The sequence below is a fragment of the Halichoerus grypus genome, chromosome 1 (assembly GCF_964656455.1).
Source record: "Halichoerus grypus chromosome 1, mHalGry1.hap1.1, whole genome shotgun sequence".
Lineage (NCBI taxonomy): Eukaryota > Metazoa > Chordata > Mammalia > Carnivora > Phocidae > Halichoerus > Halichoerus grypus.
Genome location: NC_135712.1, coordinates 45851858 through 45866927, shown reverse-complemented (window position 1 = coordinate 45866927; position 15070 = coordinate 45851858). Strand labels below are relative to the sequence as shown.

At 36.8% G+C, this 15070-nt stretch overlaps 1 long non-coding RNA gene across 3 annotated transcripts in view; it reads left to right on the top strand.

Annotated features, from left to right (window-relative positions):
- LOC118544896 (uncharacterized) overlaps positions 1-14829 on the top strand; it is a 59144-nt gene extending 44315 nt beyond the window's left edge. For all 3 annotated transcript variants that reach the window (XR_013444175.1, XR_013444179.1, XR_013444187.1), the window contains 3 exons: positions 371-716; positions 6888-8672; positions 14568-14829. This is a non-coding gene — a long non-coding RNA (uncharacterized LOC118544896). The remainder of the gene's footprint in view (positions 1-370; positions 717-6887; positions 8673-14567) is intronic.
- The last annotated feature ends 241 nt before the right edge of the window (positions 14830-15070 follow it).

Here is a 15070-nt window from a genome sequence, read left to right as displayed (position 1 = left end):
GAATCTTCTGCCTCGAGGTTGATGTAATTGGTAAATTTTGTGCCTTTCTTTTATGGCACCACCCATGATTAGTGCTTAAGTCACGATGGGAATTTCCATTAGATGAGTAATAAAATCAGTGGCTTAATCTGAGAAAATCAAGGGCAGCTTGACATTGACTGAAAAATATTATCTGAGGAGTCAATATATAAGTCAAGGGAGATTTATATCTATAAATGAGAACCTGACATCTTGATGTTCCACTAATTTTACCATAAGTCTAATGTCAACTAGTTTTTAACTATGTTTGGGTGTCAGTGGTACATGGGGTAAACATTTTATATTACTGTAATAAGATCTTGAAAAGATCTTTTTTTTTTTCCTTTTCCAGTAACAGGGAGTAGTTGGTTGTAGACCAAACCTTCCTTTGAGAATTTGCAATGCTGGAAAATATATAAAACCATCAATCTGAAGACATTGAAGAATTCTGAAGCCACAAGGTCAAGATTCCTGGGAGAAAGCACATTGGACAAACTGAGGAAACTGCTCAAATCTTCTCCTATCTGTCTCCCAGGTCCTCAAACTTACTATGGACCTGAGGTCACCACTACTTCATCAAGAGCTCCACAGCCTGCCTCAGCCTCCCCCAAGGGGAGGGCCAGTCTCCAGCATGGACTCCTTTGTGTCTGAAGCAGATGGAGCTGCAGCAGCCTTGGCAGCAGGCCCTACCATACCCAGTGAGTCTCTGGTTTCTCTCGCTAGTTCTGGAGTTGGCTGAAGCGACTTGCTACAGGGTATAGAATTTTGTTTCCCCAGTGGGTCTGAAGAGGCCAGCTGAAAAACCTGGAAATGCATAGAAGATGCCTTGTGGGGTAAATATTGACCAGTGAAAGATAAGTCATTCAATGGAGGAAGCCACTGAATAAATTCCTCTCCCTTTCTCCTTCTGACAGACTGTTCCAAGACAGGCTGTCCCTAGGCAGTGAGCTATGTCTCTTCATGAAGCTGTGGTCATCTGCAATAAGACACTAGTTTGTATTCACTTTTCCTTCCTTTCTGCCCAAGTTTCTTTTCCCTTTACTTTCATTGTCTCAGGGTTATACCTCCCAGTAAACAATTCTTTTCTAGGGAACTGAGGCCAAGACAGAATGAAAGTACAGAGAAGTGAGCCAGTTTGGCTCTTTAGATTTGTCTATTTGTAAGCAGAAGGCAATAGGCTGAGGAGCTGAGCAGAGTTTCCAACAGTCTTACGGTATTGGTGGGCAAAAATTGGACTTGAGGCCCATCAAGGAGGAGAGGCCCAGGCGAACACTCCAGTTTTAGCTTGGAACTCCAGAAGGGCTAGATGTGCCCTCAAATATAATGAAGGATGGCATCCAATCAATTAAATCCTTGACGGAATTACAATTAATCTTTCTCTTATCCAATTGCCAAACGAAAATAGATTCTCTCTGGAAGACAGTATTATCTAGAGTCTTAAATTATCTCTATAATTTCTCATATATATTGTCTGGCTACCAATCAAAATTTACTATGGGTACCAGGAGATGAGACCACATGACAGAAAAATAAGAGAAAAACATATTACAAGACTCACTGGAAATCCAAATATTGGAATTCTTATACATGACCCTTATATAATGTATTAATATGTTCAAGAAATCAGATGATAAAATAAAATCTCAGCATAAATCTGGAAAATATAAAAATTCTTCAAAAGTAAATTATAGAACTGAAAAAATATAATAACTAAAATTTGAAAGTTAATTAAGGCAGATGAGGAGCAATTAAAGAGAGCATTAGTAAATTGGAACATAGATTGAGAGAAAATATCCACTGCAAAGAACAGAGAGAAAAGAGAATGGAAAAATACCAAAAAAAAAAAAAAAAAAAAAAAAGAGGAAGCATAAGAGATATATGGGAAATGGTGAACTATTTAACATATATGTAATTGAAATCTACCAAAAAAGAAAAAAGAAAAAAAACAGATGAGACAAATGAAGCAGAGACAAAATTTGAAAATCAAAATGACAGACTTTTACAAAATGTCAAGCCACGAATTCAGGAGGTTATAAACCCCATTCAAATTAAATACGATAAAATGAACATAGTGTATCATAGTAAAACTGGTAAAAAAAAACAAAGACAAAGAAAATATTAATACAATCTGGAAGAGAAAGATATATCATTTTCAAAAGAGCAGCAATAAGACAGATTTGAAATTCTTAACAAAAGAAGGTAGGCCACAAACATAAAATGACATCTAACATCAGAGCTAGAGGAAAAGACCTGTACTGGAATTCTACATCCACTGAAAATGTCTTCTTAAAGTGAGAGCAATATAAATATATTTTCAAATAAAAAAAAAAAACTGAGAGAATTATTCACCAATTTATACTAAAGAAATACTAGTGGGAGTTCTTCAGTCAGAAGGTAGATTGTCCCAGGGGTACCAATGTGGCTCCCTTGGTTAAGCATTGAACTTTTGATTTCCACTCAGGACATGATCTTGGTTGTGAAAATTGAGCCCTAAGATGGGCTCTGTGCTGGGTGTGGAATCTCCTTAGGAATCTCTCCCTCTTCCTCTGCCCCTCCCCCCCCAACTCATGCTCCCACATGCTCTTGCTCTCTCTCTCTCTCTCTCTCCAAAAAAACAAAAGAAAGAAAGAAAAGAAAAGAGGAAAGTAAACTGTCCCAGATAGAAAGCACAATGAAACAGGAAGAAATAAAGAACAATAGAAAAGATAAATACATGGGTAAATCTAAATGAATGTGTATGTATAAAATAACAATAATATCTGGAAGAAGTAAAATCCATGACAACAATAGCACAAAAAGTGGGAAAAGGGTAAATGGTGTCAAACTATTCTATGAGCCTTTCATTGTTTGGAAAATAATTAAAATACTACTTTTTATCAGACTTCAACAAGTGAAGGGTTCATGGTGCAGTTTCTAGAGTAAAAACTAAAAGAATAGTGAAAATGTATAATTAGGAAGCTAATACAGGTGAAATATAGAATAATAAAAAGCCTAATTCAAAACATTGCAGAACAGAGGGAGAGAGAGGTTGGAAGGAGGGAGGGAAGGAGTGGCAGAGGGACAGTAAGAAAATCAAACATTAAATTTAAACTTCTAAGTGTAAGTTATTGTGTTAAATGTAAACAGACTAAATACTCTAATTAAAAGACAATACTTGCCAGACTTGATAATAAAAATATTATGTGCTGCTTGCAAGAGATACATCTTAAATATAAGAACGCACAGAGATTAAAATAAAAAGGACAGAAACGTGTAAACCATGCAGATGCTGAACAATGCAGGGCTGATAGACTAATATCAGATAATGTAGATAAAAAAGTTTACTGAGAGATAAAAAGGACATTTCAAATGATAAAAAGTTTAATTCATCAGGAAGATATAATATTCTAAAATCACATGACTTAACAAGAAGCTTTTGAAATACCTAAAGTAAAACCACAAAAGAAGAAATAGGCATATCCACAATCATGGTGGGAAATTTTAACACAGATCTCTCAAATAACTGATGGAGCAAGCCAAAAGAGGAAGGAGGAAGAGAAAGAAGGTGAGGGAAAAGATCAGTAGACCTTCAGAAGAGCTGAATAGCACAATTAACAAAATTTACCTAATTGACATATATGTAAATCACTGCAATCAGCAACTGTTGGATACACATTCTTCCCACATAGATCATTTGCCAAAATTGATTATATGATGAGCTACAAATGAAGTTTCAATAAATTTCAAAACACTGACATTGTGTCATTCTCTGATGACAATTCAATTAATCAAGAAATCAATAACCAAAAGATAATTAGGGTTAAAAAAAAAAAAAGCCTCAAAACTTACCTCACTCCACAGACAAAAATTAGCTCAGAATGGACTATACACCTAAATATAAAGGAAAAAAAACCTATAAATCTTCCATAAAAAGTATACATCCTTTGATGTACCACTGATAGGCAACATCACCTAAAATGGGACACAAAAAGCTAAAATGCCCTAGCACTAAATAAATAAAAATTAGACTTCATCAAAATTAAAAACTGCTGCTCTTTAAAAGATCCCATTAAGAAAGTAAGACAACATAAAAAGTATATTTACAATTGAATAGTAAGAGAGGGCAAAAGACGCAATTTTAAAATATAAGCACAAAATTTGAATAAACACTTCACAAAAAAAGATATAGAAATGACAAACAAATACCTGCAAACTGCTCACCGTCATTAGTCATCAGAAGAAATACACATTAAAAACATAATGAGATACCACTGTACAAACCTACCATAATGACTAAAATTAAAAGAGTCAACAATACCAAGGTTGGTGAGGATGTGAAGCAACCACCACTCATAAAGTGGGACTATAAAATGATACAACCCATTTGGAAAATGGTTTGGTAATTACTTATCAAGTACCATTTTCTCCAGCAATTTCACATTGGGAAAGACAGGAAGACATGTATACATATGTATTGACAAATACTTGTATCAGCTTTATTCAAAATAACGCCAAACCAGAAAAATGTAAATACCATCAACAGATCAATGGATTAATAAACTGTGGTATATTCATACAATGAAATATTTCTCAGCAGTAAGTGGGAACAAACCACTGATGCATGCCACAAAAATAGATGAATCTCAAAAACACTATGTTGACAAAATAAGTCAGACGATAAAAGATTACATTCTGTATAGGATTCCATTTATATGAAGTTCTGCAATAGGAAAATCTTAATCTATAGTGACAGAAAGCAAAGAGTGGTTTCCTAGGTCAGGGATGTGGGAAAATTGATGATTGAAGAGCATGAGGGAAGTTTCTGAGAGGGGATGGCAGTGTATAATATCTTGAATTTGTTGGAGGTTACACAGGTGCATACATTGGTCAAAATTTATTGAAATATTCACTTAAAATAAGTATAATTTAATAGTACTTACATTATAATTCAATAATGTTAATTTAGAAAAAAGAGACTTAAAAGACATATAAATAGGGCACCTGGGTGGCTCAGTTGGTTAAGCGACTGCCTTCGGCTCAGGTCATGATCCTGGAGTCCCGGGATCGAGTCCCCCATCGGGCTCCCTGCTCTGCAGGGAGTCTGCTCCTCCCTCTGACCCTCCCCCCTCTCATGTGCTCTCTGTCTCATTCTCTCTCAAATAAATAAATAAAATCTTAAAAAAAAAAAAAGTTAAAAAAAAAAAGACATATAAATAAAGTAGAAAATTTCCAAATATTTGGAAGTTGAGGAACATAGTTTTAAATGAAGCATGTGTTGAAAAAAAAAATCACAGTAAAAATTAGCAAATATTTAAACTGAATTGATAGTGAATATACGGAATATCGAAACTTGTTAACTGGACAAAAGTATGCTCAAGAGGAAATTTATAGCCTTAAGTGTACATACTAAAAATGTCTATAAATTAATTATTTAAATACCCAAATAACTAAATTTTTAATCTCAAGGGGTTACAAAAAGAACTGCAAATTCAGTCCACTGAAACTAGAAGGAAGAAAATAAAGATAAAAGCAAAATTTTATGAAATATAAAGAAAATTTATAATAGAGGGAATCAATTAACTCAAAGTTTGATTCTTTGAAAGGAATTAATAACATTGATAAAATCCTGGTAAGATTGATCTGGAAAAAAAGAAAAAAGTCATAGATAATATCAGCAATGAAAAGGAAGGTATCACTACAGTTTCTGAGTACTATAAATTTGAAAATCTGAATAAAAGAGATTAATTTCTAGAAAATCAAAACTGATTGCAATGGATACAATAAGATATAGAGAATACAAATATTCCTGAGAAGCTTAAACCTCCATGCTGCTCACCATCCTCTTAACAAGAGGCTTTCATCCCTAGGTAAGTCGGGATATTTGAACAATTTTGTGGTTTTCCTGTTTGTTTTTAAGTTTTTATTTCCAGTCAGTGTAATAGTGTAATATTAGTTTCAGGTGTACAATTTAGTGATTCAACACTTTCATACAACACCAGGTGCTCATCACAAGTGTACTCTTAACCCCCATCACCTATTTAACCCATCCCCCCACCCACCTCCCTTCTGGTAACCATTAGTTTGTTCTCTATAGTTAAGAGTCTGTTTCTTGACTTGCCTCTCTTTTTTTTCCCCTGTGATCATTGGTTTTGTTTCTTAATTTCCATATATGAGTGAAATCATATGGTATTTGTCTTTCTCTGACTGACTTATTTTGCTTAGCATGATACTCTCTAGTTCCATCAATGTTGCAAATGGCAAGATTTCATTCTTTTTGATGGCTGAATAATATTCCATTACACACACACACACACACACACACACACACACACACACACCACATCTTCTTTATCCATTCATAAATCAATGGAAATTTGGGTTCTTTCCATAATTTAGCTATTGTTGATAATGCTGTTATAAACATCGAGGTGCATGTGTCCCTTCAAATCAGTATTTTTGTATCCTTTGGGTAAATACCTAGTCATGCAAATACTGGATCATAGGGTAGTTCTATTTTTAATTTTTTGAGGAAAAAGTCTGTACTCTTCCAGAGTGGCTGCACCAGTTTGCATTCCCACCAACAGTGCAGAAGCATTTCCCTTTCTCCACATCTTCATCAACACCTGTTGTTTTCTCTGTTGTTAATTTAGCCATTCTGACTGGTGTGAGGTAATGTCTCATTGTAGTTTTGATTTGTATTTCCCTGATGGTGAGTGGTGTTGAGCATCTTTTCATGTGTCTGTTAGCCATCTGGAGGTCTTCTTTGAAAAAATATCTGTTCATGTTTTCTGTCCATTTTTAAACTGGATTATTTGTATTTGGGGTGTTGAGTTTTATAAGTTTTGTTATTGTTGTTTTTGTTTGGTTGGTTGGTTTTGTTGTTGTTTTAGGCAGAAGAGCGGAAGAGGAAGAGGAAGAGAGAATCTTAAGCAGGCTCCATGCCCAGTGCGGAGCCCAACACAGAGCCCAACTCAGCGCTGGAGATCACAACCCTGAGATCATGACCTGAGCCAAAATTAAGAGTCAGACACTTAAACAACAGAGTCACCCAGGTGCCCCATGTTTTATAAGTTCTTTATAGATTTTGTGTACTAACCATTTATTGTTCTAAGATTTTAAAACCATTTATTGTTAGGAACTAGTTAGGTAGTCAGGGCTAGGGTCCTCAACAAGAAAATATGGAGTCAGGACAGCTAAAATAAAACAGCACTGACATCCTGTTTTGCAGCTTATATAGGACTGCACTAACATTCTGCTTTGCAGCCTTTGCAGAAATGACCTCTGCAAAACGTGCTAAAATAAGATAATTAACCACAGAAGCATTTGTCAATATCATGGGCAAATGGCAGTTAAGACATAAGCCCCCAGATGTCAGCAAAAAAAGACCATCAGCACATGGACATCAACCCAGTAGGTAGACAGATACGTGACCAAAGCCCTGATTGGCACGACTCAGCACACCCTGATTGCTTAAAATAGTTCCACAAAAGAGCTCATAAAACCCCTAAACTTAGAAACTCTGGAGGCAACCCACTTGGGCCCCCCTCCTTCTCCAGGAGCTTTATACTCTTACTCAATAAATTTTGCTTTGCTGCTCACCACTCTTTGTCTGATCTACCTCTTCATTCTTCAAAGCGGCATGACCAAAAACTGTGGGCACTAAGGGGACACGAATCCTGTAACATTATCAGATATGTCCTTTGAAAATATCTTCTCCCATTCCATAGGTCGCCTTTTAGTTTTGTTGATTGTTTCCTTTGCTGTGCAGAAGCTTTTTACTTGGTTTATTTTTGCTTTTGTTTCCCTTGTCTCAGGAGGTGTATCTAGTAAGAAGTTCCTACAGCCAATGTCAAAGAGGTTACTGCCTATGTTTTCCTCTAGGATTTTAATGGCATCCTGTCTCACATTTAGGTCTTTCATCCATTTTGAATTTCTTTTTGTGTACGGTGTAAGGAAGTGGTCCAGTTTCATTCTTTTGCATGTGGCTGTCCAGTTTTCCTAACACCATTTGTTGAAGAGACTGTCTTATTTCCATTGTATGTTCTTTCCTGCTTTGTCAAAGATTAATTGACCAAGAGTTATAGATTCATTTCTGGATGTTCTATTCAGTTCTATTGATCTGTGTCTGTTTGTGTGCCAGTATCATACTGTTTTGATCATTCGACTTTGTAATATAACTTGAAGTTTGGAATTGTGATGCCTCCAGCTTTGCTTTTCTTTTTCAAGGTTGCTTTGGCTATTCACAGTCTTTTGTGGTTCCATACAAATTTTAGGACTGTTTGTTCTACCTCTGTGAAAAATGCTGTTGGTATTTTGATAGACAACCCAATACAAAAATGTTCAAAAAACTTTTGAACAAGCACTTCACAAAAGAGGATAACCAAACGATGAGCCAATGTGGGAAAAGGTGTTCAACCTCCGTAGTTGTCAGGGAAGTGTCAACATCGAGATAACAATCTATCCCGCACAGAATGGCTAAATTAAAAAAGAAGAAACTGTCAATACCAAGTGCAGAGATGCAGAACAACAGGAACTCTCCTGCCACTTGCGAGATAGAAAATTGGCACAGCCTCTTTGGAAAATTGTTGGGCAGGATCTTCTGAAGCTGTTCATATACATACCCTACAGCCCAGCAAATTGGCCCTTATGCGTATTCTCAACAGAAAAGCATACATGTGAGTACAAATTATCACAACACTATTCACAATGACCCCAACCTGGAAACAACACAAATGCTCACCAAAGTAAGAATGGACAAATATAAAATGGTATACTCAAACAATGGAAAAACTCTCTAGCAATGAACATGAACAAACTTCTATTTAATGCAAAATATGAATGAATTTCATTAATGTAAGCGAAAGAATACTGATACGTCCTCTATGGTTCAATATCTATGATGTTTAAAATCAGACCAAGCTAAATGATGGTTTAATCAACAGGCAGAAAATATCAGTTAAGCAAGATGAATAAGCTCTAGAGGTCGGCTACAGCATTGTGTCTGTAGCCAAAAATGTCCAATTAAAATTTCAGAAGATGTATCTGATGGTGTGTCCTTATCACAATAAAATCCAAGACAAACAAACAAAAAACTAAACTAAATGATGGTGTTAAAGGTAGGATAGTGGTTACATTGCCGGAGGAGGGAGAGGAGTAACAAGTGGGATTGGACACGAGAGGCTTCCCTGACCCTCATTATGTTCTATTTCTTAATCTCATGGTGATTATAAGTGTGTGTTCCTGTTGTGATAATTCATCAAGCTCTATGCTTCTGATGCACTTTTCTGTATGTTATATATCAGTAAACTTTAGGAGATCATAAAGCAGCCAATTGTGGTTACAATACAGGTTAAATGAGCGTTTATTGAAGGCCTTGTGCTTTTTAAGTATTATTCATTTTCTTCTTCATCATAACCCGATGGAAAATATCCTCAAAATCTTTATTTTATAGATGGAAATCCTGAGCCTGAGGGGAAGTAAGCAAATTGTCCAAGATCTCACAGCTTGTTTTTCTGTCTTCAAAGGTTTTGTTTTCTGAACTGTATTTATGTTTCCTCTTGTAGTTTTCTTCAGCATTCACAAATTGCCTTGCAGAAATATTTTACTTAAGTAATCCAGATAGTTGAATTTAATCATGTAAATTCCAAAGAAAGACAATCCAAAGACTGGAACCATTAACAATAAAAAAAAAAAAAAAAAAAAGATAATCCATTGTATATAACCCTGTCTTTGCTTTCCAGATCATTCCTTGAGAATGTAACTTTTCAAGGTAACAGAGAAGTTAACAGAACCTCTCAATAATGAGCCTAGGATACTTGCTAGAGCCCTGCAAGTTAAATGTAGCTGAAATAGGAAAGTAACCATGATTTACTTCATTCACTCAAAGTGAAAGAAATGTAACTTTTAAACATTTTTCTAAATTAAATCAATCTGTTCTCCCACACATTCACCAAGGTTGGAAGAAAATCCAATTTTTAACTGACAGAAAATCTAATTTTATTCATGGAGTGAGTAGGTGAGACCCGTTTTCTATCTCAGAATTCTATGGGGAATCCCAGGGTCTACTGGAAATTTGAGATGGGACTTTGACCTTGACCTCACTGTCAAATGTTCTCCGTCCAAGCTGAACAATGTATTCCACACCAAACTTCACAGCTAGGAATCTCACTGTTGCTTGATCATGCAGGCGTCCCCCACGTGAGAACTGGGCAGCCCCTCCCACTTATAAATTCGTTTCTGCCACCTACTTCCCTCAAATACAGGGCACCCTACTCTCAACTCTTAGAGCTCTGACCTTTTTAGATAATTCAGCTCCTGGACTGCATTCTAGGAAAACTATTGGAAGAACCTAAGGGACTTATAACCAAAATGTCCTGGGCAGCATGTTGGAAACATCTAGAAAATGTTTGGCACACAGTTTAAGCAGATGTGTATGTATGGAAATTCCCAGAAAATAGATTGATAGGGCTCCAGCCAAAGCAGTCAAAGTTTAACTTGATTCTATAGTCGCAGACTGGGTGTGCCTGGGTATTCCCCCCAAGGAATAAGACCAGCCTTTAGAATTTCCCAAAAGCTATGGTTTGGGAAAAGCAGAACAACGTGTTGGGATGAGGACGGCACTTTTTTGGGCAGGTCATCAGTGATAGAGGAAGATCAGTAGTGGAGACTCTATAGATGTAGAATAGCTCCCTGGATGTGCATGGGTACATGCATGTGCAGAAAGAAGAAGTGGTAGGGCTCCCCTCCTTTCTAGAATGTCATGGAGCCTGAGTGGTGTTGCAAGGAAGTTCCTAGGAAAATGGGGGAGGAGGGCATTGAAATAAAATTTCCTTAAGAGTAACTCACACTCTTAACTGGTTTTCTCAGGGTTGGTGTGGTCTGAGAAACAAAGCTTACATGTATTTTGGTCTATGTTAATATAGTAGGATTAATAATTACAATAATTACACCGGTCAGTGAGCCTCACCTATATTCCAGCTACTGTGCTAAGTGCTTTAGATTCATCATGCTGGTTACCACTCTGAAAGTAAATACCCATTAGCCCTATTTCACAGGGCCAAGTAAACCTCAGAGTAGTTAATACATAACAGATCCAGGATTCAAGTCCAAGTCCAAATCCAAAGGCTGTGTGTTTACCATTATTCCACATTTTTTTCTTGAGAATAAAGCCAACGTATACGATGTTATTCCCTTCTTACCAAAGCTCTGGGTCCCAAAGTTGACAATAGACATGCTGGATTTGAACTGTTAGGACCAGTTGGGAGAGAATATGAACCTTATGCAAGCTGGAAAATAAAGAAATAATTTACTAGCAGCAATGAATTTGAATTTTGTTTTTTTAGGTTAGTAGTGTTTTTTTTTTTCCTTTTTTTTCCAATCAAAGTATATTTGACACATAATGTTACATTAGTTTCAGGTGTACAACGTACAACAAATTTCTATGTTGTTCTATTCTCACAAGTGTAGCTACCATCTGTCACCATACAACACTATTACAGTATCACTGACTGTATTCCCTATGATGCACCTTTTATTCCATAACTGGAAGCCTGTATCTCCCACTCCCCTTCATCCATTTTCCCATCCCCCACCCCCTTTTCATTGCATGGGTGGAATGGCAACAATATTTCAATAGTTCTGAAACAAATTAGAATGTGACTCCTTTTTGTTTGTTTGTTTGTTTTTGTTTTTTGTCCCAGGCAATTAGATCTACTGATCTCTTGCCTCATCTTAAAAGAAAAAATTGGAAAAGTTTTAGTAATTATAAAAAAAAAATTAGAAAATAAGCACTCTATGAATCGTACACTTTAAGCAGATGAGTTTTTTTAAGTGGGTTAAAAATGTTTTAATTGTTAAAATACATTGGTAAATTGAGTAATCTACATTGCAGTACTAGGTGGCTACACGGTCAAATTAAGAACTTTTCAAATACCCTACTAACCATCAGTTAGAAGTCCTTGAAAATAGTATAGGATTAATGATGAGAAGCTGCAATCACGCAAAGGAGAATGGAAGTATCAATGGCTATGAAGGATTGGTGGTGACATATGCCTTCGACTAAAGAATACAGAAAGTTAGTCAAAACGCGCATTGTATCAAAAACTAATGATATACTATACATTGGCTAATTGAATCTAAATTTAAAAAAACGTGCATAGGGCATGCAAATTTCAGTGGCTTATTTTTAAATACTGCAATGCAATACATTGTTCCTAACAAAAGAAATTCTCTGACACTTAAATAAAGCTGAAAACCAAATAGTAAGAAAAGGGAAAGAGATAATAGTAAGAATCAATTTAACCATTTTACAACTAAAAATGTGAAGTAGAAATAGTGAAAGGTAACACACAAATATGTTACTTTAGGTAATTCATTTATAGTGCCTTATCTTAAGTTATAAATAGAATAAGGATTTTGTTATATAAAAACTATCAAAAAAATTATCAGTGAAAAGACACGATCTTCATGAGCTGTGTTGAAGCCAGTGTGAAAATGCTGCAGCAGTGTGTCAGCCTGTCTTTCACAGGAGGACCCCAGAAAGTTCCTTATACCCGTGTATTGTTCACCCAGTTCCTTTCTAGTACCACAACATTCAGCGTGTACCCACGGTTTCAACTATGGGAGGGAAGGCGGAGCAGTCAAGTGTTTATAATTTCCTAGGAAATTTCTGTGCACGTTACGACGTCCCACGGAATGAAACTCCTTCCAAATCTTAATGAGCAAGCTCTTGATTATTGAGTCATGATAGTTTCTTCTAGGTTTTTCGTACAGTGTTTGATTGGATACCGTATTGACAGCTTCAGATGGTAGACCTGCATATCCCCCTTCCATAGTTCCTCCTCTTGTCATCTACCCTTGCTGATTCTTCCCGTACACCCTCAGCTGTTCTTGCAGCTCCTGGGCCGGGCGGTGCTCGTGGGGGTGGAGTTCCCGCAGCCCGTAGAGCCGCGGGCCTGGCCTGGGAAGGGGACTTCGGGAGCTGGCCGCCGCGGGTCCTGGGGGCGGAGGCGGAGGGCAGCGCCCAGAGCGGGAGGCTCGCGGAGGTGGGGGTGGGGGGACGTAGCGGGGGGCGGGGGGGGGGCGGACGCCCCCTTTCGCCGCGGAGGGACTAGAGCCAGGGCACTGCGGTCAGGCGCGGGCCAGGGCAGAAAACCCTGAACGGATTTTTATGGTAAGTAAATTATATTTCCCTAAACTGCTAAAAATAAAAGTATACTTTCATATTAAACAGTTTTTTGTGTGAGTGGTTGCACAGATTCCCTCCTATCATTTGTCATTCTACAATCAGCCACTGTGTGCGGCTGCACAGTTGGACGTTTCCAGGGCGTTGCCGTTATAAATGCCACTGTTTTACAAAGCTATGTATAAATAGCTTTTATTATTTTAAGATAAATTTCTAATAGTGGATTCAATAGATCAAAAGCTATGACTCTTTTAGGGTTCTTGTTCTCTGTTGATAGAAATAGTGCACCAATTTTAATGCCACCGCCAACTTGGAGTTCACACGTATCTTGCTGGTCTTTCCAGCCTCTTCTTGATTTGATGTAGTTGAGTGGCTAATATCAGATGTACTTTATAATTTCGGAAAAGTTCAACTAGTTTTCCTTATTTCTTCCCTGTATGCTAAGAATTTTTCTGCAAGTGTTTTAAGGATGAGGTATTGCTAGCTCTCGATTAAACCAAAATGAAATACATTTTTATAACCTTTCTAGTATTTAAAAAAGAATAAAAATAGGAAAGTTTTTTTTTTACTTTTCTTACTTTTCTTCCTTGTTTTCCCTGTGTGTGGTACAGTTCACTCTTTCCTTGTTGTTATAAAGATGTTGATAACATCTGCAAACAAGACAATACCGAAGACTTTAAAAGTTATAAGCATCCCTCCCCCAAAAAATAAAAAATAAAAGTATGAGCATCCCATTTCCTAGATGAGGTTACAAATTGTATAGACTGTAAATGCCCATCTCTGTTTGTTATTTAGCTGTTACCTTCATCTTATGTATTTAAAAAAGAATTGGCTTTAAAAAAAGTGGGGGGTGGTATTAATATGACTTTTGCTTTAGGCACTGAGGAGTGTCAGACTCCAGAGTAAATTGTGGCAATCAGATTATGAGAATCTTGAAGCCTAAAACAATGTCTTAATTCCTATCTTGAATCTTTCAAAGTATACAGTAAGTGCTTAATAGGATCTCATTAAATAACATTAAATTTTCACTTCTGAGCAATTTCCCACGATTCCAGTCTGTAGGAAGAAATTTCATGTGTGGCCTGAAGGTTGGTTCTGTCTAACAGGAAAACATCTTAATAGCATTTATCATCCAGTAACAATATATTTATCGTTAAGAAGTTGCTGTGTGAATTGAACAAAGCTGAAGGCATTTAGCTTTGCATTATAGTTTGCTAAACAGAGAATCTAAACAAATTTTCAGAGGGAAATGTTTAACCAATTTAAGAGAACTATTTTCAAGTATTACAATAGTTTCCATTTGCATAAAAATAAATGCTGACTAAAAATGAACCTTCTTTATTTTTTTATTTTATTTTTTTAAAGATTTTATTTATTTATTTGACAGAGAGACACAGCGAGAGGGGGAACACAGCAGGGGGAGCGGGAGAGGGAGAAGCAGGCTTCCCACGGAGCAGGGAGCCCGATGCGGGGCTCGATCCCAGTACCCTGGGATCATGACCTGAGCCGAAGGCAGACGCTTAACGACTGAGCCACCCAGACGCCCCTGAACCTTCTTTATTGATTAAATCAAGGATGCATTGTTAGAATTAAAAATTACTATTACTGTATTTCTGTAAGGTAATAAAATGATATTTCTTTAAAAAAAAGTCACTAGCTTTTTTTGTTTTCACTGTATTTCTGAGAGGTGCAGCTAGCTGATTGCTTGTGATTATCATAAAATGAAACCACAACTTCAGAGGTCAGGTGATTTGCCTGAGGGCACACAGTGAGCTGCAGCATTAGGACCAAACCCCAGGTCTCCAGCTCCAAATCTCAGATTCTCATCATCACACAAGCTTTTTTTAAACCACTGTCCCAGACAACACTGCTTCAAGGAGAACATGCTCT